The sequence below is a fragment of the Leucoraja erinacea genome, chromosome 31, assembly GCF_028641065.1.
Source record: "Leucoraja erinacea ecotype New England chromosome 31, Leri_hhj_1, whole genome shotgun sequence".
Taxonomy (NCBI): domain Eukaryota; kingdom Metazoa; phylum Chordata; class Chondrichthyes; order Rajiformes; family Rajidae; genus Leucoraja; species Leucoraja erinaceus.
This window is the reverse complement of record NC_073407.1, coordinates 24,058,022-24,082,878: the sequence shown is the minus strand read 5'-3', so window position 1 is coordinate 24,082,878 and position 24,857 is coordinate 24,058,022. Positions and strand designations below refer to the sequence as shown.

The window sequence follows — 24,857 nt, the reverse complement described above, 5'->3', positions numbered from 1 at the left end:
CTCCAAACACCACAGTTTTGCAGGTAAATTGGAAATTGTCCCGAGTGAGTGTAATGCCCCTGTGCCACTTAGGAAACCTGAACGGAAACCTCTGGAGACTTTGCGCCCCACCCAAGGTTTCTGTGCGGTTCCCGGAGGTTGCAGGTGGTTGCCGGAGTTTGCAGGTAGTGGAAGCAGGTAGACAGACTGACAAAAACCTCCGGGAACCACACGGAAACATTGCGTGGGGCGCAAAGTCTCCAGAGGTTTCCGTTCAGGTTTCCTAAATGGGACAGGGGCATTAGCGTACGAGGATCGCTGGTCGGCGCGGACTCGGTGGGTTTATGGGCCTGTTTCTGTGCTATAGCTCTAAACTAACCGAAGCTGAAGGGAGGAATATGCACACATTCTCGCTGTCCGAGCACGACGTGAGGAGGGCACTGACACGGGTGAACACAAGAAAAGCTGCAGGCCCCGATGGCATCTCGGGGCGAGTACTCAAGTCCTGTGCTACGCAGCTAGCTCCAGTGCTCACTACATTATTCAAAAACCTCTCCCTGGACAATTCCGTGGTCCCTGCCTGCTTCAAAAAATCCATCATTGTACCGGTACCAAAATATGCCTCCCCAGCCTGCCTGAATGACTACCGTCCGGTGGCCCTTACCTCGGTAGTCATGAAATGCTTTGAGAGGCTGGTGAAGAATCACATCTGCGCCTTCCTCCCTCGGAACATGGACCCGTTTTTATTCAGTTTGCATACCGTCCGAACAGGTCCACGGACGATGCGGTCTCCCAGGTCTTGCACACCGCTCTCTCCCATCTGGACAGCCAGAAGGGGGGCTACGTGAGGATGCTGTTCATAGACTACAGTTCAGCCTTCAACACGATAGTCCCCACCAGACTGGCCGGGAAGCTACTGGAATTGGGGCTCAACACCTCCCTGTGTGCCTGGGTCCTGGACTTTCTCACCGCCAGGCCCCAGGTAGTCAAGATGGGAGGGAATACATCGAAGTCCCTCACCCTGAGCACAGGATCGCCCCAGGGTTGCGTCCTCAGCCCCCCATTGTACTCCCTGTACACACATGACTGTGTGGCTAGGTTTAGCTCCAACTCAATAATTAAGTTGCTGATGACACTGTGGTGGTGGGCCTGATCTCAGACAATGATGAGAGGGCCTACCGGGAGGAGGTGGCTGATCTAGCACTCTGGTGCCAGGAGAACAGCCTCCTCTTGAACATCAAAAAAACGAAGGAGCTGATCATGGACTTTAGGAGGGCACATCATCCGAGGACGTACACTCCATTGAGTATAAATGGGGATCCTGTGGATAGGGTGAACTGTTTTAAATATCTGGGAGTCCACATCTCTGAGGATATGACATGGTCATCACACGCCTCAGCACTGGTGAGTAAGGCAAGGCAGCGCCTTTACCACCTCAGGCAATTGAGGAAATTCAGAGTGTCTCCGAGGATCCTCCAGTGCTTCTACGCAGCGGCGGTGGAAAGCATCTTGTCCGGGAACATTACCATCTGGTTCGGGAATTGCTCTGCAGAGAGTAGTGCGTTCGAGGACAAGAAGGCTCTGCAGGGAGTAGTGCGTTCGGCCGAACGCACTATGGGAACTTCACTCACCCCCCTGCAGGAACTATACAACAGGAGGTGCAACTCCAGAGCAAACAAAATCATGAGAGACCTCTTCCACCCCTGCAACGGACTGTTCCAGCCGCTACGGTCAGGCAAACGCCTCCGTTGCCATGCAGTGAGAACGGAGAGGTTGAGAAGGAGTTTCTTCCCAGAGGCAATTCGGACTGTAAACGCCTTTCTCACCAGGGACTAACTGTACAGAACGTTTTTCCTTCTATTATTTATTATGTAAAATAATATGTGTGTTATGATTGTGTTTATAATTTGTTTGGTTGTTTTGTTGTTCCGCGAGCATTGCCACTTTCATTTCACTGCACATCTCGTATGTGTATGTGACAAATAAACTTGACTTGACTTGACTAAACTAACCCTTGAGAGGAGCCCAATACTCATTTCACAATGCATCAAAACCAGCCTCATTGCTGGGTGTGCAGACTGGGAGAGATGCTGTTTGGTCAACCAGCCTCCAACGGACAGAGGAGATGCTTTGTCTGACTCTCTCTGGAACATGATCCCACAAGCATCAACCCAGACATTGCCCTCATCTTTCTAGACTTTGGAGATACAGTGGGACATAGGGCACTGTTTCCGCGCTGTATCTCTAAACTAAACTAATACACTCTCCTGCATCCTAAGCTTGTTTGAATGAACCTCTTCAGCTGCAGTCAGTGGATGAAGGATCAGCTTTAATTGTGATTGAAGGAGTATTAGTGTAGGGGTGACTAAGTGATCTACTTAGCGTATTATCATTTTTTGAACAGCATGAACGTTTGGTGCGAAGATATTTACATATTTCTGCTCTGAGCATTGTGATGAATTTCAGAGTTAAAGCCCTGTCCCACGGTACGAGTTAATTCCAAGAGCTCTCCTGAAATCAAACTCGTGGTAAGCACGGAGAATGAACGTAGCAGGTACGTCGGACCTCGGGGACGTCTCTTAGCGGCTCGTAACGCTGATGGCAGGTACCCGGGAAGACTCGCTAACGGCAGGTTTGCACGGGAAGACTCGTGAGGATTTTTCAACATGTTGAAAAATGTCCACGAGAGCCCCGAGTACCGACGAGCGGCCATTACCGTAAATCTCCGAGTTCGAATCAGGGCAAACTCGGGAGAGCTCTTGGAATGAACTTGTGAGTACCGTGAGTGTGGGACAGGGGTTTTAAAGGTCGGTTTCACTGTGCCAGTCCATCGCGCATTATTTGTATACATTTTGGTGCATTTCCCTCATAAATATTCAAGCCAACTCGTTGCTTTTGCTGTTCATTGTTGAAACATTTATCTTTGATAATGTGATCATAAAAACTATTTCCCCTGTAGATATGGCAGGATCAAAGGGGCTTTCGGATAGGCACATAGATATGCAAGGAATGGAAGATTAATCTTTATTCGACAAAACATATATTCCAAAACAACAGCAGTGTAGTGGAGCCCAGAGTAACTGTGTGTCGCTGCAGCAGGGCACTCCCTCAACTTCCTTTCTAACCCCCGCCCCTCACTCACGTACCTCTTACTACATGAACGAGGGTTCGATTAACCAGTGGCCTGACCACCAGAGGACGCCACATTATCTTCATAAGTGATAGGAAAAAAAATTAGGCCATTCGGCCCGTCGAGTCTGCTCCGCCATTCAATCATGTCTGATCAACCTCTCCCTCTCAGCCCCATTCTCTGGCCCACTCCGCACAGCCCCTAAAACCCATACTAATCAAGAATCTGCCTTAAAAGATATCCATTGACTTAGCCTCCACAGCCTTCTGTGGCAATGAATTCCACAGATTCACCACCCTCTGACTGAAGAAATTCTTTCTCATCTCATTTATAAATGAACGTCCTTTTATTCTGAGGCTGTGACCTCTGGTCCCAGGCTCTCCCACTAGTAGAAACATCCTCTCCACATCTTGGCACTGTGTTGAGTAGAGACATTGTGGGCCGAAGGGCCTGTTGCTGTACTGTATTGCAGTGATGCCAATTAGCAAGATACGGGGACCACATTATTTCCATGAGACTACCCACTTGAGAAACGAACGACTCCTAAGTGTTTCTGTGCTTGTGATAATTCACATAGATCAGAGTGAGGAAATTATTCAATCACTTTAACACCATATTTTGGGACATTCTCTTTTTATTTGGATGTTTCTATTTTAAACAGCTGCCAGGCCTCCCTGCCGCAACTGGCTTCCAGGAATTTGGAGAAAAATATCGTTCTTTGTTATAAAAGTACTTATGTTTTTTTAAATCATGTTGAGTTGCCATTTGCTGATGTTCCAAATGAAAGATCACAATATCTTAGAATATAAAATTCTGAGATTCAGTGGCACAGCGGTAGAGATTGCTGCCCCACAGCGCCAGAGAACCGGACTCGATACTGACTACTGGTGCTGAATGTATGGAGTTTGCACGTTCTCCCTGTGACCGCGTGGGTTTTCTCCGGGTGCTCCGGTTTCCTGTCACATTCCAAAGACGTGCGGGTTTGTCGGTTAATTGGTCTGTGTAAATTGTAATTTGTCCGTGGTGTTTAGGATATTGTTGGCATATGGGGTCATCGCTGGTCGGTACGGACTTGGGGGGCCGAAGGATCTGTTTCCACTCTGGATCTCCAAAGTATTGAGCTAGATTGGGCTCTTAAAAATAGCGGAGTCAGGGGATATAGGGAGAAGGCAGGAACGGGGTACTGTTTGGGGATAATCAGCCATGATCACATTGAATGACGGTGCTGGCTCGAATGGCCGAATGGCCTACTCCTGCATCTGTTGTCTATTGTCTATTGCCTCTCTTTAGAAACCCTTAGGCAAGTACATAGATAGGACATTTTTAGGAGGATATGGGCCAAACGTAGGCAGGTGGGTCTAGTGTAGATGGGACATGTTGGTTGGTGTGGGCAAGTCGGGCCGAAGGGCCTGTTTTCACACTGCATCACTACAATACAATACAATACAATACAATACAAATTTATTGTCATTTGAGCCCCAGTGAGACTCAACGAAATTTTGTTTCCACAGCCATACAAACAAAGACAATGTCCTACAGACATACACACAATTAAATTCACACAAACATCCATCACAGTGAACCCACTGTGATGGAAGGCAAAGTCTTTTCTCTCTCCTGCTCTCAATTTCTCTCCCGTTGTCCAAGCCCCAGGCAGGTGATGATAAGTCCCACTGCCATTTTAGGCCGCGCGGGGTGATTTACGGCCCCGCTCCCGGTCTGAAAGTACAAGGTTGGAACCCCCACGGGCGATGGTGAGTCCCACGGCCATGAAGCCGCGCCAGGCGATGTACGGTCCCAGTCCGGGTCATTCCAACCCCGCGACACGGGCTGGAGAAGTCGCGTTGCGGGAGCTCCGGGAAGCGGTCTCTCTCTCCCCCAGGACCCGCGAGCTCCCGATGTCCCAGTCCACCGGACTAAGACCGCATATCCCAGGCTATCCCTTTGATCTTTGGCTCCAATATCTTGCTATTTTCTGAATGGTATTGAAAATACCATTAAGAAAATGGTCTATTTTCTTAATGGTATTGTTGTGGGTTGCGATACCTTGCGTAAAGAAAGCTCCCTTTAATATCGACAGATGCTATGTTTTGACACTGGAAGCAGAACAAGTAAGCGACATTGTAAAAGAAGATAACTGCAAAAGGCTGGAGTAACTCAGGGGGACGGGCAGCATCTCTGGAGAGGAAGGAATGGGGAACGTTTCGGGTCGAAACCCTTCTTCAGACCCAAAACGTCAGCCATTCCTTCCTCTCCAGAGATGTTGCCCGTCCCGCTGAGTTACTCCAGCCTTTTGTGTCTATCTTCGATTTAAACCGGCATCTGCAGTTCCTAACACAGAAGAACCCACCACAGTTTGCGAAAGAGATGCTATTTTTGGAATTCATTACCGTTGTGGCATGTTTAACACAGATGTTGCAGCTCTGAATTTACAGCTGACACATTTCTACGCATCAGCTGGGCTTTGCAACATTTCTCGGGACTGACTTTAAATTTCACGACACCCATCTGGAGTAGAAATTGTGCATTGCTTCTCACTTGAAGTCATTTCACTCTGTTCACCTGATCTTTTTTTCAAAATCTTCCCCTGCCAGATGCCCCACTGGTTTAAAGAACAGAGATCGGAGACTACAACTTTAATCCCAGATGGCTCAGCTCCCCAGATATCTGCGTTTCTTAACTCTGCCAAAGGGCGAGAAACTAATTCTGTCTCATTTAAATTTGACATAGTGATGTCGTCTCGGGTAGATTGTGTTCAAAGTATAAGATGTTGTCAGGAACTCGAGGGTCTGAGCTATTGGTAGAGGTTGAGTAGGCTGGGACTCTATTCCTTGGAGAGCAGGAGGATGAGGTGTATAAAATAGACAATAGACAATAGGTGCAGGAGTAGGCCATTCGGCCCTTCGAGCCACTCCTTCCTCTCCAGAGATGCTGCCCGTCCCGCTGAGATGTGATTAAATTCAATGTGATCATGGCTGATCATAGATCGGGTTGATGCACACAGTCTCTTGCCCAGAGTAGGACAAGCGAGAACCAGAGGATTAAGGTGAGGTGATCATGGGGGGGGGGGGGGGGGGGGGGGGGGGGGGGGGGGGGGGGGGGGGGGGGGGGGGGGGGGGGGGGGGGGGGGGATCTTCATTTAGCCCACGAGCTCATCCAGCAGTTTGTTTTTATGCTCCTGTTTGCAATTTACAACCCCGTTCCTGCCTTCTCCCCATATCCCCTGACTCTGCTATTTTTTAAGAGCCCTATCTAGCTCTCTCATGAAAGCATCCAGAGAACCTGCCTCCAACGCCCTCTGAGGCTCCGGTTTCTGCCCACACTCCAAATACATACAGGTTTGTAGGTTAATTGGTTTGGTGTGCGTTAAAATTGTTTCTAATGTGTGTGTGTGTGTAGGCTAGTGTTACTGTACGAGGATCGCTGGTCGGTACGGACTTGGTGGGCCGAAGGGCCTGTTTCTGCGCTGTATCGCTAAACTAAACAAAAAATTGTAAATGGTCTCTAATGTGTAGGATATTGTTAGTGTGCGTGGGGCGCTGGTTGGCGCAAACACGTTGGGCCGAAGGGCCTGTTTCTGCGCTGTATCTCTAAAGTAATCTGGCTTTGGATCTGGCAACTGCCCCAAGCATCCACTCATCGTGATGCACCACTGGATGAGAGCTGAGGCTGTCCATTGACTCTTCTGTTTAAACAAGACCTCGAGTGGCCTGTCACATGAATCCAGACAGAGAGGGTGAGAGACAAAGTGAATGGCATTAGATTTCTTGTTGAGGGTGCAAAACCTCTCCATTATTAGTTAAGTTTAGTTTATTGTCACGTTTACCGAGGTACAGTGAAAAGGTCTTTGTGTGCTAACCAGTCAGCGGAAAGACAACACACGATTACAATCGAGCCATCAACTGTGTCTGAAGAAGGGTCTCGACCCTAAACGTCACCCATTCCTTCTCTCCAGAGATGCTGCCTGTCCCGCTGAATTACTCCAGCTTTTTGTTTCTATCTTCGGTTTAAACCAGCATCTGCAGTTCCTTCCTACACAACAGTGTACGGATACAAGTTAAAGGCAATCATTTTTAGTGCAAGGTAAAGATAGTCCAAGGGTTTTCAATGGGGTAGAGCTCGCTCTCTTGTTGTTGATCGGATGGTTCAGTTGCCTGATAACAACAACCAGGATGAAAGAGTTAGTTTGGAATGAAAAACCTTGTGCAATGTTGTGGCTTCCACTTGAATGGTGTAATAAACCCTCAATTTTATATGCATCTGCTGTTCTACTTGCTATTTGATTTTAATAATAAACTGAATTATTTATGTCCAACGGGCACCCACAAACACATCAACCTTGTGATGGATTAAATACTTAACCATTGTGCAAATGTAAAAGTCATGAGCCATTTGTGCCCGTCCTACTTAGCGGAAGACATGTTTCACTGAGGCAGCGTCCCGGAGATGAATCATTAATATCTGTCGACCTCGGAGTAATCCCAGAGGGGTACAGCATCTCGCATGATGCAGTTTTCCTGCTTTTAAAAGCAAACCATTTTGTTGATGCAAGTGACATTTTCAAGTTAAGTGCACAAAGTTATGTGTGGGAAGGAACTGCAGATGCTGGTTTACACCGAAGATAGGCACAAAATGCTGGAGTAACTCAGTGGGACAGGCAGCATCTCTGGAGAGAAGGAATGGGCGATGTTTTGGGTCGAGACCCTTCGGACTGAGAGTCGGGGAGAGGCAGTATGGAGATATGGAAGGGTAAGGTGTGAAAATGACAGATCAATGCGGATGGTGATAAGGAAATTGTTAGCTGAGGGGAAGATGACATCAAGGCCTACGATCAGTAATATTTAATCAGGAGGACAGTAGAACTAGTTAGAGACCGAGAATAGGGAGAGGGGTGGAGAGAAAGAGCGGATGCAAGGGTTACTTGAAGTTAGAGAAATCGTAATTCGTACCACTGGATTGTAAGCTGCCCAAGCAAAATATAAGGTGCTGTTCCTCCAATTTGCATTGGGGATCACTCTGACAATGGAGGAGGCCCAGGACAGAAAGGTCAATGTGGAAATGGGAGGGGGGTGAAAGTGTTTGGCAACTGGGAGATCACATAGACACAGGTGCACTGTGTGGAGGAATGATGCATATTTTGCTTGGGCACCTTACCCAGTGGCATGAATATTCATTTTTCTGACTACAAATAACCCCCTGCATTCCCTCTCCCTCCATCCCTCCCCCACCCTAATCCACTTGCTAATTTCACCTTTTTCCTTCGCTATCACCTCGTCCTCCGCCAACAATGGACCATTGTGGGCTCCGCGTTTCCCGAGTCATCGATGCCAGCTCTACTTGGTTCTTTCTGTACCTTCCCATTCCTCCAGTGTCTCCCTCCCTGACTCTCAATCTGATGAAGGGTCACGAGCCGGAATGCCACCTATTCCTTTTCTCCAGAGTTGCTGCCTGACCTGCTGAGTTACTCCAGCATTTTGCGTCTATATGCGATATTTCAAGTTATGTTACTTATGTTTGAAGATCATATGGTGGCACGGTGGCACAGCGGTAGAGTTGCTGCCATACAGCACCAAAGACTATATAGAGTTTGCACGTTCTCCCTGTTTCCTCCCACACTCCAAAGACGTACAGGTTTGTTGGCTAATTGGGCCGGTTAAAAATAATTTGCCCCCAGTTAATGTAGGATAGTGTTAGTGTGTGGGGATCGCTGGTCAGCATGGACTCTGTGGGCCGAAGGGCCTGCTTCTACTCTGTATCACTAGAACTAAAAACGAACTAAAATCGCAATAACTTTTTTCACACAAAGGGTGGTGGGTGTATGGAACAGGCTGCCAGAGGAGGGAGTGGAGGCTGAGAACGGAGATGAGGAAACACTTTTTCTCACAGAGAGTGGTGTGCCTGTGGAATTCTCTGCCTCAGAGGGCGGTGGAGGCAGGTTCTCTGAATGCTTTCAAGAGAGAGGCTAGATAGGGCTCTTGAAGATAGCGGAGTCAGGGGATATGGAGAGAAGGCAGGAACGGGGTATTGATTGGGGATTATCAGCCATGATCACATCGAATGGCGGTGCTAGCTTGAAGGGCCGAATGGCCTACTCCTGCACGTATTGTCTATTGTCTATCCCACCGTTAGACAGTTACATGGATAGGGCAGGTTTGGAGGGATATGGACCAAGTGCAGGCAGGTGGGACTAGTGTAGCTGGGACATGTTGGCCAGTGTGGGCAAGTTGGGCCGAAGGGCCTGTTTACACACTCTATGACTGTAACTGCAATATATGAGCCTGATCTCGACTCTACCCCTCTGTGGTAAACACATAATGGTGCATAAAAGTTGCCCCAGCTCCACTGCGAGTCTGCACCTGAAGCTCTGGTGAAATAGTGCGTTTTTTTATTGTTATAATTTGTTGGTAGTTAATATTAATCATCATCACATTATTTGTGACTATGAAAGTACATCCACACTGAGTGATGACAGCAAGCCCAATAAAAGCTTCAATCACCAAAAGCAATTTAATTTTTGCTGATCATGACTCACAGTAATGAATGTTGATCGAATTCTTTCAGCAGCAGGTTGGCTGAGATTTACCTTGCTGCAAATGCACTGCCCTCAAAGTGCTCGGAATAAATATTTCCATCCGAATACCCTGCTGCCTCTGGAATTAATATTTTTTCAGCCCTGATCCATTTTGATGTTCGAATGCCGAATAATGTATTAGCTGCAGTATTTTAAATTAGGCTTGGTTTTCGAGATGCAGCGCGGAAACGAGCCCTTCAGCCCACCACGTCCGTGCCGACACCTTACACACCTTTTCACACCACAAGATACAAGATACATTTATTTGTCACATGTGCCAGATAGCACAGTGAAATGAGATTACCATCCAGCCATATAATAAAAATAAAGAACACAACACACGATAGAATTCAACATAAAACATCCCCACACAGCAGAATCAAAGTTTCCCACTGTGAGGGAAGGCACCAAAGTCAGTCTCTTCCTCCAATGTTCACCCGTGGTCGGGGCCTCCCCGAGCTCTCCGCAGTCGCCGCTACGGGCTGCCCGATGTTCAGGCTCGCACCGCCGGGGTGACGTAAGTCCGACGTCGGGCGGGGCTGGGGGACGTCCTCATCGTAGCCTGGACAACAGAGTCGGCCACCTCCTACCGGAGTCCGCGGCTCCCAAAGTCCGCAGGCCGTGCCTGGCGGAGACTCATGCTGGCGGCCCTCGGCAAAGGGCCCCAGGACTCCGCGATGACGGTCAGCTCCGCCCGCGTTGGGAGCTCTCCCAAACCGCAGCTCCACGATGTTTGAGCAGCGGCCCAAAGTTCCGGAGCTCCAAACGGCGATCCCGGTAGGCATCGCCCGCTCCGTGGTGAATTCAGCGCTGCGCCGCAGCTGTTGCAGCTCTGGTCCGGTGCCCGGTTCCCGGTCCCCGGCAGGAAAGGCCGCTCGGATCCAGCTGGTAGGCCGCGGGGAGGGGGGCGAGGACACGACTCGGAGAAATAGTCGCGTCCCCGCCAGGATGAGACAGGGAAACAGTTTCCCCCCTTATCCTACCCCCCTCCCCCACATAGAAAAGTTAAAGTTTCCCCCCAAAACAGACATTAAACTAACTGAAAATTTAAAAAAAGATTGAAAAGACGAACAGGCTTTCCCCCGACTCTCAGTCTGAAGAACATTTCAGGGTCTCGACCCGAAACATCACCCATTCCTTCTTTCCAGAGGTACTGCCTGTCCCGCTGAGTTACTCCGGTATTGTGTCCAGTCTATCTTTAGTTTAAACCAGAATCTGCAGTTCCTTCCTACACAAGAGAGCTCGGCTGATGCATGAGGTATGAGCTGTGTCAAAGGTAGGATGTGCACTAACTCTTTGAAAGAAGGTGTGGTGATCAATTATGGGTAAAGAAAAGCATTGCGGCCACTAGATTTATTGCCAGTATTGACTTATGCATCAAGTACTCAGTAAAATGTTGATGAATATGGAATTGTATGGTCCCTTGGTGGAATAATTTTATATGTACTGATAGAATTAGACAGTACATCATATGATTCTCTTTTTGTTGAAACGCAGGCCTCCTCAGTAGTAGCGGTACAGAGATTTCCTTGAAATTGGATGTGAAATTGAGGAGTTGAAGTGCGTAATGTGGGCAAATAATGTGATTCCAGCCCGCATGTGTATGCTCGGCATTATCAGTGAAGATTTCCTCGTTTGGATGCGTGCTTTACAAGTGGGGACACCTTTGTCTTTTTCACTTAATGGTGAATTATTCCATTTTTCATTCTGTCTGTGGTTTTGGTATAAAATGTTCATGAACAAGGCACTGGCGGCAGCATGAAAGTTAGATCAAGTACATGGTAATTCTACATGTGAATAAGTCAGTGGCTGCTGAAGAGGGACTCCTCTGCATTGAGTAGCAAGTACCTGCTTATTTTGTTCTTCCTTTCATGATAAACCATTTATTAGCTGGGAAAATGCATGGAATTATCTCAATGATTAATGGCGAAACAAAAATAGACTTTTTGTTGACATTCCATCGTATAGAGGGAGAACTGGATATTGTTTAGTTATCATCTTTTACAAAAAGAAACACAAGCCCTCATCCCTTTTTTCCCATCTCGCTCCCCCTCTCTTTCTCCTCCCATTTCTCCCCCCTCTTTCTTCCCGCCTCTTTCTCCCTCCCCCTCTATCACCCTCCCCCACTCTTTCTCCCTCCCCCCCTCTATCACCCTCCCCACACTCTCCCCCCCCCTCTCACTCTCCCTCCCCCCCTCCTTCTCTCCCTCCCCCCCCCCTTTCTTTCTGCCCCCCATTCTCCCTATTTTTCCCCCCCCCCCCCTTTTTTTTCTCTCACCCCCCTCTTACTCCCTCCCCCCCTCTTTTTCTCTCTCACTCCCCTCTTACTCCCTCCCCCCCTCTTTCGCCCCTATTTCTCCTTCCCTCCCTCTATCTCCCTCCCCCCCCCCCCTTCTCCCTCCTCGCTCTTTCTCCCTCACCCCCCCTTTCTCCCTCCCCCCCCTCTTTCCCCCTCACCCCCCCTCTTTCCCCCTCCCCCCCCCCCTCTCTTTATTCCTCCTCCCCGAGTCGGGTTAAGACCCATCTTCAGACTGAAGATCAGTCTGTTGAAGGGTCTCGACCTGAAACGTCACCCATTCCTTCTCTCCAGAGATGCTGCCTGACCCGCTGAGTTACTCCAGCATTTTGTGTTTGCCAATCAAACGCCCTCCCCCTCACTTGTGTCCACCTCCAGCCTCTAACCCTCTTCTAGCTTTCTTCTCTCTTCTTCCCCCTCCCTCCCCCCCCCCCCCCCCCCCCCCCCTTTCCTCCCCCCCCCCCAATAAATCGGTCTGAAGAAGGGTCTTGACCCAAAACATCACCTCTGCATGTTCTCCAGAGATGCTGCCTGACCTGCTGAGTTACTCCATCTCTTGGTGTCCTTGTGGACACCCTTGTGTCTTGTTAACTGAACCCAATCAGTGTGGAATAGGTAACTGCCTGCTCCGATGTGTTTGGGAGGTTTAAGCTATATATGGTGTAGCTATTGCATTCTTAAAATATGTTGTCTTCCCAGTCTCCGGTGCCTATGCAATGGAAATATTACAACAGGTTTAGAAATCCAGTCATGGGGAATGTAGGTCGGGAACCTCCTCCAAAAGACCTAAAACTCCATTAATATCAAGGCAAGTAAGAAAGTGTGAGGTTTAGTTGACGTGAATGAACACATTTCGAAGGCAAACAATTAAGCTGACAACCATTGGAGCTGTGGGAAATCAGAACCTCAAGTTCTAAAACCAACATGAAATATTAAGTTTGATATTTACAGTTGAATGGATAACATTTTTAATTTTACACTTGGGCTCGAAAAGATTTTGTGATTTTTTTTTTTTTTAGGTGGGGTGGGGGGGGGGCTCTGTTCTCTGGAGTCCATTTGAGGAATGGAAGATCAAACATGTCCTGCCTCTGCTGCCTAAAGCAAACATTTGCTGGTGTTGATGTACGTGGCGCAGCGGTAGAGTTGCTGCCTCGCAGCGCCAGAGACCCGGGTTCGATCCCGACCACGGGTGCTGTCTGCGCGGAGTTTGCACGTTCTCCCCGTGGCCAAGTGGCCTTTACCAAAGCCAGTCAACGTGGGAGGAAACCGGTTTCCTCCCACGTTGACTGACTTTGGCTAAGGTTGTAAATTGTCCCCAGTGTGTGTGTGTGTGCGTAGGATAGTGTTAGTGTGCGGGGATCGTCGGTCAGCAGGGACCCTGTGGGCCGAATAGCCTGTTCCCGTGCCGTATTTCTAAACTACTCAACTGCTCCTCATACCCTCAAATTGATCTGCTTGATACACAATGTTCTTCAGTCAATGGTCCCCTATTTTTTATTGAACATGCTTCCCGCAATCTTTATTGAGGCAACATGTGAGAGCCATGTCCATGTCAGAACTTGAATGTATTGCTATATTTAAGAGGGAGTTAGATATGTCCCTTGTGGCTAAAGGGATCAGGGGGTATGGAGAGAAGGCAGGTACAGGATACTGAGTTGGATGATCAGCCATGATCATATTGAATGGCGGTGCAAGCTCGGAGGGCCGAATGGCCTACTCCTGTTTTCTATGTTTCTATGAATTCGCCAGGAACACAACCCTCATCCACTCTGGTCCAGAGAGCAATCCTGAACTACTATCTACCTCATCAGGGACCCTCGGACTATCTTTGATCAGACATGACTGGCTTTACCTTGCACGAAATGTTATTCCCTGATCATGTTTAAGAAAGGACTGCAGATGCTGGAAAAATCGAAGGTGGACAAAACTGCTGGAGAAACTCAGCGGGTGAGGCGGCATCTGTGGAGCGATGGAATAGGTGACGTTTGCGGGTCGAGACTCTTGGGTCTTCACTCTTCGTATCTGTTCCCTCTCCACTGACTCTCAGTCTGAAGAAGGGTCTCCACCCAAAACATCACCACATTCCTATTCTCCAGAGATGCTGCCTGTGCCGCTGAGTTACTCCAGCATTTCACTGGACGATACAATAGAACTATATTTATCCCAGGGGGGGAAATTGGTCTGCCAACCATCATAAAAACACAAAATACTTGAAACATGAAATTAAAGTGACGAGTGGAAAGGATTGGGGATGTGCAAAGATTGGGGCGGGGGTGGGGAGTCAGTCTCAGTCTACCCCACGATAGAAGGGGGAGGAGTTGTGCAGTTTGATAGCCACAGGGAAGAAGGATCTCCTGTGGCGTTCTGTGCTGCATCTTGGTGGAACCAGTCTGTTGCTGAAGGTGCTCCTCAGGTTGACGTGTGTGTCACGGAGGGGGTGAGCTGTATTGACCCGGATGCTCCGCAGTTTGAGGAGCATCCTCTCCTCCAAGCCCACCTCCCATGACTCCATGTGTCTATCTTCAGTGTAACCCAGCATCTGCAGTTCCTTCCAACAGCTCAAAAGAAAAATCGATTAAAAAAGCCAAAGAAACAAACTACAGTAAACCTTTCCAATAAAAGTAAGATGATTTCTCCAGAGAAAAACAGTGAGTGTGGAAAGGCTGGGTAAAACATATCTTCAAAGAATCAATCTATGTGTAAAATCATGAGAGGAATAGATCGAGTAGATGCACAGTCTCTTGCCCAGAGTAGGTGAATCGAGGACAAGAGCAGGTAGGTTTAAGGTGAAGGGGAAAAGACTTTATAGGAATTTGAGGGGTAACCTTTTCACACAAAGGATGGTGGGCTGCCAGAAGAGGTAGTTGAGGAAGGGACTATCGCAATGTTTAAAAAACAGTTAGATAGGTACATGAATAGGACCGATTTGGAGGGATATTTGGCCAAACGCGGGCATGTGGGACTAGTGTAGCTGGGACATAGTATTGGCCGGTGTGGGCAAGTTGGGCCGAAAGGTCTGTTTCCACGCTGTATCACTCTATGACTCTATAATCTATTATTTATGGCAATGTGATCACAAAGCTTGATTGAGAAAAGAATTAGTCACTTCTTTACTCAGGCTATCTAGGGTGTTGTCACTCTGGCCTGTAAATAATGAATGTAAAGAATAATGGGCTAATTTATTGTGACTACATTTGTGATGCTCTAATTCGGGTGGGATAAGCATTATTTAAGGAGATGCCACAGTTTAATTTGTGCGCGGAAAAAAAACTTGAGGTACATACGTGCAGATGCTGTTTTACACTGAAGATAGACACAAAATGCCAGAGTAACTCATCAGGACAGGCAACATCTCTGGAGGGAAGGAATGGGTGACGATTCGGGTTGAGACCCTTCTTCAGACACAGTCTGGAGGTATGGAAGTGTGAAAACACACACCACCAGATTCAGAGACTGTTTCTTCCCAGCTGTTATCAGGCAACTGAACCATCCTACCACAACCAGACAGCAGTGCTGAATTACTCTCTGTATCTTTGGTTAACCCTCGGACTATCATTGATCGGACTTTGTTGGCTTTATCCTACACAAAACATTATCCCCTTTATCATGTATCTATACACTGTGAACGGCTCGACTGTAATCATGCATTGTCTTTCCGCTGACTGGTTAGCACGCAACTGGGGCGGCAGGTGGCGCAGCAGTAGAGTTGTTATCTTCCAGCGCCAGAGACCCGGGTTCGATCCTGACTACGGGTTCTGTCTGTGCGGAGTTTGTACGTTCTCCCCGTGATCTGCGTGGGTTTTCTCCGAGATCTTCGGTTTCCTCCCACACTCCAAAGACGTACAGGTTTGTAGGCTAATTGGCTTGGTATAATTGTTAATTGTCACTAATGGGAGTAGGACAGTGTTAGTGTGTGGGGATTGCTGGCCGGTGCAGAATCGATGGGCCGAAGGGCCTGTTTCCGCGCTGCATCTCTAAACTAAGCTGAAAGCATTTCACTGTACCTCGGTAAATGTGACAATTAATTAAACTCACTGTAGGAATGTCATAAGTTGCAAGACTGAAGTAGTCTAAATCTGAGTGTCTCATAGAGTCACAGAGTGATACAGTGTGGAAACAGGCTCTTCGCCCCAGCTAACCCACACTGGCCAACATGTCCCAGCTACACTAGTCCCACCTGCCCACGTTTGGTCCATATCCCTCCAAACCTGTCCTATCCATTTCTACAAATGGTGGTCACAGATATCAGATCTTGTGCCAGCATGAAGGGGAAAGTACCGGAGCGAAGCACACTGCATTATTACAAACTTGTCGACAAGGTGCGAGATTCAAATCCCTCTGACCCTTTATTCTTAAGCTGCCTTTATAATGCCAAGTCTATCCCCCAGTGTCCGAGGCGGCTGTTAACCAAGACTTAACTTGGCTGTAAACAGCACAGTTGGGAAATCAGTTCACTTTTTAGTGGATTTAAAGATCTTCTGATGATGATAAATTTGTAAGCTCTCTTTTGATCTGTAGGTGTTGCTGTGAAGAACAGCGTTGCCACAGGGTGCGATTAATGCAGCACGGCGATGCTTTCTTTGGACGGATGTAATTAAACAAAATAATCCTTGCAGATATTTTGCAGGACCTGGGTATAACCGGTATGGACAATATTCATATGTGATAGGAGCTGACTTATGCTGTTCGGCCCATCTAGTCTACTCCGCCATTCAATCATGGCTGATCTGTCTCTCGCTCTCAACCCCATTCTCCTGCCTTCTCCCCATAACCTTTGACACTCTCACTGATCAAGAATCCATCAATCTCCACCTTAAAAATGGCCATTGACTTGGCCTCCACAGCCTTATGTAGCAATGGGTCCACCCTCTGATTAAACACCATCAAATTAGGTGCAGGAGTAGGCCATTCGGCCCTTCGACCTGCACCGCCATTCAAATGATCATGGCTGATCATCCAACTCAGTATCCCGTACTTGCCTCTCTCCAGATCCCCTTATCTAACAAATATAGCCAGAACTGGCCTCAACCCCCTCTGTGGCAGAGATTAAACTCTCTGTGTGAAAAAAGGTTTCTCTCATCAAAGGATTTCCCCTATCCTTAAGCTGTGAAATTAAATCAATTTCTCCTCATCATCTACCTGAAGGGACTTCCTATTATTCTGAGGCTATGGCTTGTCCTAGACTCTCCCACTAGTGGAAACATCCTCTCCACATCCACTCTATCCAGGTAAAGAGTAGCAATGAAGGGGGCTTTTTCTGGTTGGCTGCCAAAACTATTGGAGTTAGTGAAGAGAAGCCAGGGACTCAGCAGAAGGATTGGGCAGGTTGGGAGAGTGGGCAGAGAAGTGGCAGAATGAATGTAGCATGGCATTGTGGAGTCATGCATGTTGGTAGTCGGAACAAAGGCTAATGGGGAGAGAATCCAGAAATCGGAGGTGCAAGGGGGCTTTGGAGTGCTGGTGCAGGATTCTCGAAAAGTTAATCTGCAAGTCGAAACGGTGCTAAAGAAGGCAAACACAATGCTAGCATTTATATCAAGAGGACTAGAATACAAAAACAGGGATGTAACGCTGAGGCTCTATAAGGCGCTGGTCAGGCCACATTTGGAATATTGTGAGCAATTTTGGGCCCCATATCTGAGGAAGGATGTGCTGGCCCCGTGGAGAGGGTGCAGAAGAGGTTCACAAAAATGATCCCAGGAATGAGTGGGTTAACATATGAAGAGCATCTGATGGCACTGGGCCTGTTCTCGCTAGAGTTTAGGATGATGATGGGGGACCTCATTGAAATGTACCGAATCGTGAAAGGCCTGGATAGAGCGGATGTGGAGAGGATGTTTCCATTAGTGGGACAGTCTAGGAATAGAGTAGAGGTCATAGCCTCAGAATTAAAGGATGTCCCTTTAGGAACATGAGGAAGAATTTATTTTGTCAGAGGGTGGTGAATCCGTGGAATTTGTTGCCAGACGGCTGTGGAGGTGCAGGCAGGTGGGACATGTTGGCCGGTGTGGGCAAGTTAGGCCAATGGGCCTGTTTACACACTGTATCACTCTGTGACTCAATCACTCTAAATCTATTTGGTAATCATTCCTCCTTTGTTTTGGTGCTTCTGCTTCCGATTCCTCTTGGTAAATTCAAGTACCTCCTTGACTTCACTTGGATTGCAACTGCTATTGGCATTGACGAGCAATACAAAGGGGATTTTCAAGGACAGTGGATGTTCAGATTTCCTGAGAAGAATATTGTCAGCGTTTATGGATGTACATAAAACTGAACAACCCTTTAAACAGGAAATATGAAAGTGGCAGGAAGATTTAAAATGCCAAGTGAAAAAAATCAATGGGATGGAATTGTTCTCAAATACTCTTCTGGCAGGTTCTAGGAGCAGAATTAGGCCATTCGGTCCATCAACTCTTCTCCGCCATTCAATCATGGCTGATCTATCTTCACAACTCAACCCCATTCTTCTGCATTCTCCCCATAACCCCTGACACCCGTACTCATTAAAAATCTATCAATCTCTCCTTTATAATTATCCATTGCCTTGGCCGTCACACCCATCTGTGGCAATGAATTCCACAGATTCACCACCCTCTCATTAAAGAAATTCCTCTTTGTCACCTTCCTAAAGGAAAGTTGTCTTATTCTGAGGCTATGGCCTCTGGTCCAAGACTCTCCCAGTAGTGGAAACATCCTCTTCACATCCACCTCTATCCAGGTCTTTCACCAGTCGGTAAGTCTCAATGAGGTTCTCCCCTCGTCCTTTAAAACTCCAACGAGTATCAGCACAGTGCCTTCAAATGTGGTGTATCCGACACCATTTTGTGTCTACCTTTGTTCTATGTTCTGTAAGTCCCCCCCTTTGGCAAAGATTTGTGTCCGTCATGGTGCAATTACCAGCTTCCGGCAACAATTCTACTTCTCGAGAAACTTCGGTCGTTGGTTAATTTTCACTCTTTTTGCGATTCTATTCCTTTCGTGACGTGTTACAGGCGACGTGTTAGATCAAAGCAAATGAAGGAGGAATACGTCCCTGGGATTAAGAGAAGAATATAAATCCAAGTACCGGCAGACTAATTGACCACAAAGGACATTTTGGGCAAGCTGGATCTTGTCGTATGCCGTTGTTTGCAAATGTACATCAGGCAGCAAGAGACCATTGGGGGTGGGGACCATGTTTTTACTTCTCACCGATTCCCATGATGTTTAGTATAATGGTTCCAATCCAACACCCCCCCTATTCTGAGAACAACTGGCTCAGCAGCACCAATCGAGGTCCATTCTTTCCGAATGTGCATGGCGAAGTGTTATATTTAGAAGGTAACCATGGTGACCACTCCTTCACCTTCAACATAGCATCAACTGCAGCAAGTTCGAGTCCACATCTGTGCGTTGGTCCTTAGCGGTTTGCAACAGTAATTTTAACTGAGTAAACAATATTTTTTTTTGTGACAAAAACAGAATTTGGTTTGGCTTAGAGATACAGCGCGGAAACAGGCCCTTCGACCTGACCGAGTCCGTGCCGGCCATCGATCGCCGCACACTAGCACTGTCCTACACACACTGGCGACAATTTACATTTATACCAAGCCAATTAATGTACAAACCTGCACGTCTTTGGAGTGTGGGAGGAGACCGGAGCACCCGGAGAAAACCCACACAGGTCCCAGGGCGAATGTAGACGCGCCATACAGACAGCACCCATAGTCAGGATCGAACCCAGGTCTCTGGCGCTGTAAGGCAGCAACTCTACCGCTGTGTCACCATGCTGCCCTTTGGGGCATGTCGGTCGGCGTGGGCCTGATTCCATGCTGTGAATCTCTAACTCAATGACTCTCTCTCACCCGATGCCACAAGGTTTACCTTAAAAAAAAAACACCTCTATTGACCAAGGAATTGGAAGTGGAGACTTGATTGTAAACCCATACGGGAGACTTGCTTTGTTTTGCTCTTTGATTGGGGAACCACAATCCTCCAGAGTGAATCGCAATGGAAATCAATTGATAGCTGGAGAATTAAGGTCCAAATACATTCGGGAGAGGATGGGGAGCAGGAGAGAGACAAGACTTTGCCTTCTATCACAGTGAGGAGGAGATTCACTGTGACGGATGTCTGTGTGAATTGAGTTGTAAAATAGTTTCTTTTTGTTGTATGGCTGGAGAAACCAAAGTTCCTAATGGAAAAATAAAGTTCATTTGAATCGGAATTGTGACAACCCAAAGCTTTTTTGTGGACTTTAGGATATCCAAATTGATCCATTTCCTTCCTCCTCCGCTTGTAACTTTTACATTATAACGTAAACATTAAAATACTTATAGAAGTGTTCTAAAATAACTTTAAATTATTTTCTTGAAAAGGACAATTTATTTGGCATCAGATGTCTCCAGCTTCCCTGCAGCCCTTCATTGCTTCTAAACTCTATCAGGATAGAAACGCTGCTGAACCTAAATGAAGATTGGCAGCTCATCACAACTGAATTTGGGAGCACCATTTGAATCTCCACAGCGAGCAGATTCCGGGACTTTTTGTTACATTTTTATCTTTTTGGTCTTTGCGCTGACTGCCTGTGACAATCTGTCATTCACCGCTGCATCCAACGCTTTATTGAAAGATCAGTGACTTATCCCCGCCGTCATTGAGTTATCAGTCTTCATCAGAGGTGAAAATGAACTCCTTGCTGCATCAAAATCATCTCCCGGCCAAGAAAGTGAACACCATTACTGATGGTTGCACATGTTGAGCCCACCTGGACTCGAACCATTTAGAACGGAGACGAGGAAACACTTTTTCCCACAGAGAGTGGTGAGTCTGTGGAATTCTCTACCTCAGAGGGCAGTGGAGGCCTGTTCTCTGGATGCTTTCAAGGGAGAGCTAGATAGGGCTCTTAAAAATAGCGGAGTCAGGGGATATGGGGAGAAGGCAGGAACGGGGTACTGATTGGGGATGATCAGCCAAGATCACATTGAATGGCGGTGCTGGCTTGAATGGCCAAATGGCCTACTCCTGCACCTATTGTCTAATGTCTATTTCTCCCCTCCTGTCCCCCTTCCCTCTGCACCCACATTCCTTCCTCTGGCTTCACAATTCACAACCCTTCACTCCTTTTGTCTCACACCTTCGGTTTCGATCTCTGGCCTTTGTTCCAACCATCTGACTTTCTAAAGCTGACCACGCTCAAGTTTACTTTACACCTATCTCCCATCTTTCTTTCTCCCCCCCCCCCCCCTTAAATTCAGTCCGAAGAAGTACCGTGACCCGAAACATCACCTATCCATGTTCTCCAGAGGTGCTGCCTGACCCGCTGAGTTACTCAGACACTTTGTGACATGTTTTGGAGGCATTGTGTTTGCTTGCCAAATATAATCACGTGGAACTGAAAAATAAAGCCCACTTGTTAAAAAAAAGTTAACACACGACCAGCGATCCCCGCACACTAACACTAGCCTACACATACACACTATGGACAATTTACACTTATACCAAGACAATTAACCTACAAGCCTGTACGTGTTTGGAGTGTGGGAGGAAACCGAAGATCCCGGAGAAAACCCACGCGGGTCACGGGGAGAACGTACAAACTCTGCACAGACAGCACCAGTAGTCAGGATTGAACCTGGATCTCTGGTGCTGCAAGCAAGCACTGCAAGGCAGCAACTTTACCTCTGCGCCACCGTGTCACCCTTTCTTTCCTGGGTAACATGAATTCACCTGCTGGAGGAAGCCGGATCAAGACTGTGGTCCCAGTTGCATTGGTCCAACTAACTCTGTCGATCTGATGTATTTTCAGTTGAGATTTGTGCACCAGTGGAAACACTGTTATTATACAGTGGTGTTCAGAATGGCCTGGGGGGCTCTAGTCTTCCAGCAAAATCATAGTGATTAAAGCAGGTTTCCAATGGGCACTCTTGAGTTGACAACCCCCCTTTGTTCTTGCACTGAGTTCCTCCCACACTTGTCCGAAGACAAACATCCACAAGCATACAGATCCTATCTATGTGAGGTATGATACCGTCATGAGAATTTCACCATGATAGGCCTGGGTTTGTTATTGTCATATGTACTGGGACAATAGTCTCTTTCTGATGAATGTCCAGGGAAGGCAATGAAGGGTCATGATTTGTATGGTACCTTGTGGAATTTCAGGATGTCCTAAAGTGCGTTCGAGCCAGTTAAGTACTTCCTGAAGTGTGTATGTAGGAAGTGCATGAAGTCCAAACAGGGTTGTAACGGGACAACCAGGTTCTGCAACAGCTTCTGAGGTTCTGCAACAGCTTCATCCCCCAGGCCATAAGATTACTGAACAATCAAAAAAACCGAGGCTAGAACTTTTTAAATATCAACACTTTTTAAAAACTTTTTTATATATTTATTTTACAGAACCATGCACATGGGCATTTTTATGGACGCACCTAGAACTTTTAACTATTACCTGATTTTGGAGAGTAAAATGCAACGAAATTTCGTTCAAGGTGCACTGTGTCTAGGTGTATATCTGAATGACAATAAAGTTTTCATTCATTCATTCATGATGTTGATTGAGGGGTAAAATATTTAGTGGTGACATCACAAACGAATCTGTTATTGTGAAATCTCTTCCATCTTAGGTGTGGCACGGTGGCACAGCGGTAGAGTTGCTGCCTTTCAGCGCCAGGGACCCGGGTTTGAGCCTGACTACAGGTGCTGTCTGTACGGAGTTTGAACCTTCTCCCTGTGACAATAGACAATAGACAGTATGTGCAGGAGTAGGCCATTCGGCCCTTTGAGCCAGCACCACCATTCAATGTGATCATAGCTGATCATCCCCAATCAGTACCCCGTTCCTGCCTTCTCCCCATATCCCCTGACTCCGCTATTTTTAAGAGCCCTATCTAGCTCTCTCTTGAAAGCGACCACGTTGGTTTTCTCCGGGTGCTCCGGTTTCCTGCCACACTGCAAAGATCTACATGTGTCTCGATTCATTGGGTTTGGTAAATTGTAAAATTGTCCCTTGTATGTAGGATAGTGTCAGGGGTGATCGCTGGTTACTGCAGACTCGGTGGGTCAAAGACCCTGTTTTCGGACATTATCGAAATAAAAAAGACCAACGACAAAGAATTGTACAGCTATTAAAGCGCAGAAGCTGATTCAGAGTTGATTGTGACAACATGGCGGTCTATTTGCATTACTGCAGAGAAGATAGACACAAAATGCTGGAGTAACTCAGCGGGTCAGGCAGCATCTCTGGAGAACATGGATAGGTGACGTCGCTGGTCGGCACCTTCTGGCAGGTTTTTACCTGCAACGTTACCTGTCCATATTCTACACAGAAGAAGGGTGCTGCCTGACCCAGTTTCTCCAGCTTTTTTGTGTAACCTTCTACACAGATGCTGCCTGACCCACTGAGTTACTCCACAATTTATTGTCTATTTAGTACAGAACGGCATCTACAGTTCTTTGCTTGTACATTTTTGCAGCCGAGAAGGCCCGAAACGTCCTGAAACGTGGTGTTCGAGTTTCTGAATGGAGATTTGAACCTTTTTAAACCTCTGACTTTCAATAAAACAGTACTCTGATTCTGATGCCAGAATTCCTGCTGCTTTATCTCACATTTTTGATACGGATGCCTCCCCTTTGAATAGCTTAATTGCTGCAATTAAACCTATAATTAAGATCCCGAATGTAATTTACTGCAGATAAAACCATTAAAATCAATTTCTTTGATAATCCGTTTAATCCTTTAATCCCGTGCTAACCTATTCGTCTTCTGTAACTTTATACAAGTTTTTTCTTTGTTCAAGAATTGTTCAAGAATCTACTGTATGAGTGAAGACTGAGAATGTATTTGCAGGGTGTAGGAAGGAACTGCAGGTGCTGGTTTACACCGGTTGGACACAAAAGTGCTGGAGTAACTCAGTGGGACAGGCAGCATCTCTGGAGAGAAGGAATGGGTGACGTTTCGGGTCGAGACCCTTCTTATTTTCAGGATGTGTATGTCTGATGTTTAAGGGCCTGTCCCACTGTACGAGGTACTTCAAGAGTTCTCTCGAGTTTTCCCCTGATTCGAACTCGGAGAATGTCCGTAGCGGGTCAGTAGGAGTTCATGGATGTCTCGTAGCGGCTCATACGATAAAAAGTAACCATTTTTTATCATCACGAGTATTTTTTTACTCGTGGACGTTTTTCACAGTGTTGAGAAAACGTCACGAGTTTATCGGATTTCCGAGTACCTACCGTTACTCGTATGTACAGTTCAGGAAGTAGATGAGGAGCAATTTGTTTAGTCAGAGGGTGTTGAATCTGTGGAAATCTTTGCAACAGACGGCTGTGGAGGCCAAGTCAGCGGATATTTTTAAAGCAGAGGTAGATAGATTATTGATTAGTACGGGTGTCAGGGGTTACGAGGGGAAGGCTGGAGAATGGGGTGAAGAGGGAGAGATAGATCAGCCATGATTGAATGGCAGAGTAGACGATGGGCCGAATGGCCTCATTTAGCTCCCATCACTCATGAAACTAAACGTTATCCTTATTCTGATTGCTGTGGAGTAAAGGGCCTGTCCCACTTGGGCGCCATTTACACGACATCCTAAAAATTGGTTGGCGCGTTGTGATGCGCGCGTTCTGCCTATGCAGTGACACCCCAGGAAAATCAAAAATCAAATATTTCGCCCAAGTGGGACAGGCCCTTAAGAAGGAACTGCAGATGCACGTTTAATAAGATGCAGAGTCAAGAATGTTTAATAATAGGTGCGCAATGGGACCAGAGCAATGAAATTCTTGATGCCTGCACCTTTACAGGCTCATTAACTCCACAACGCAATGAATAAATGCACAATAAACAACACAACAACATATCAATTGTACCAGTTAACCAGACAATAACAATGCAAAATGAAGGTATCAGC

At 47.0% G+C, this 24,857-nt stretch overlaps 1 protein-coding gene across 1 annotated transcript in view; it reads left to right on the top strand.

Moving 5' to 3' along the window:
- Positions 1-24,857, top strand: part of LOC129712119 (astrotactin-2-like) — an 863,305-nt gene that overhangs the window by 30,340 nt on the left and 808,108 nt on the right.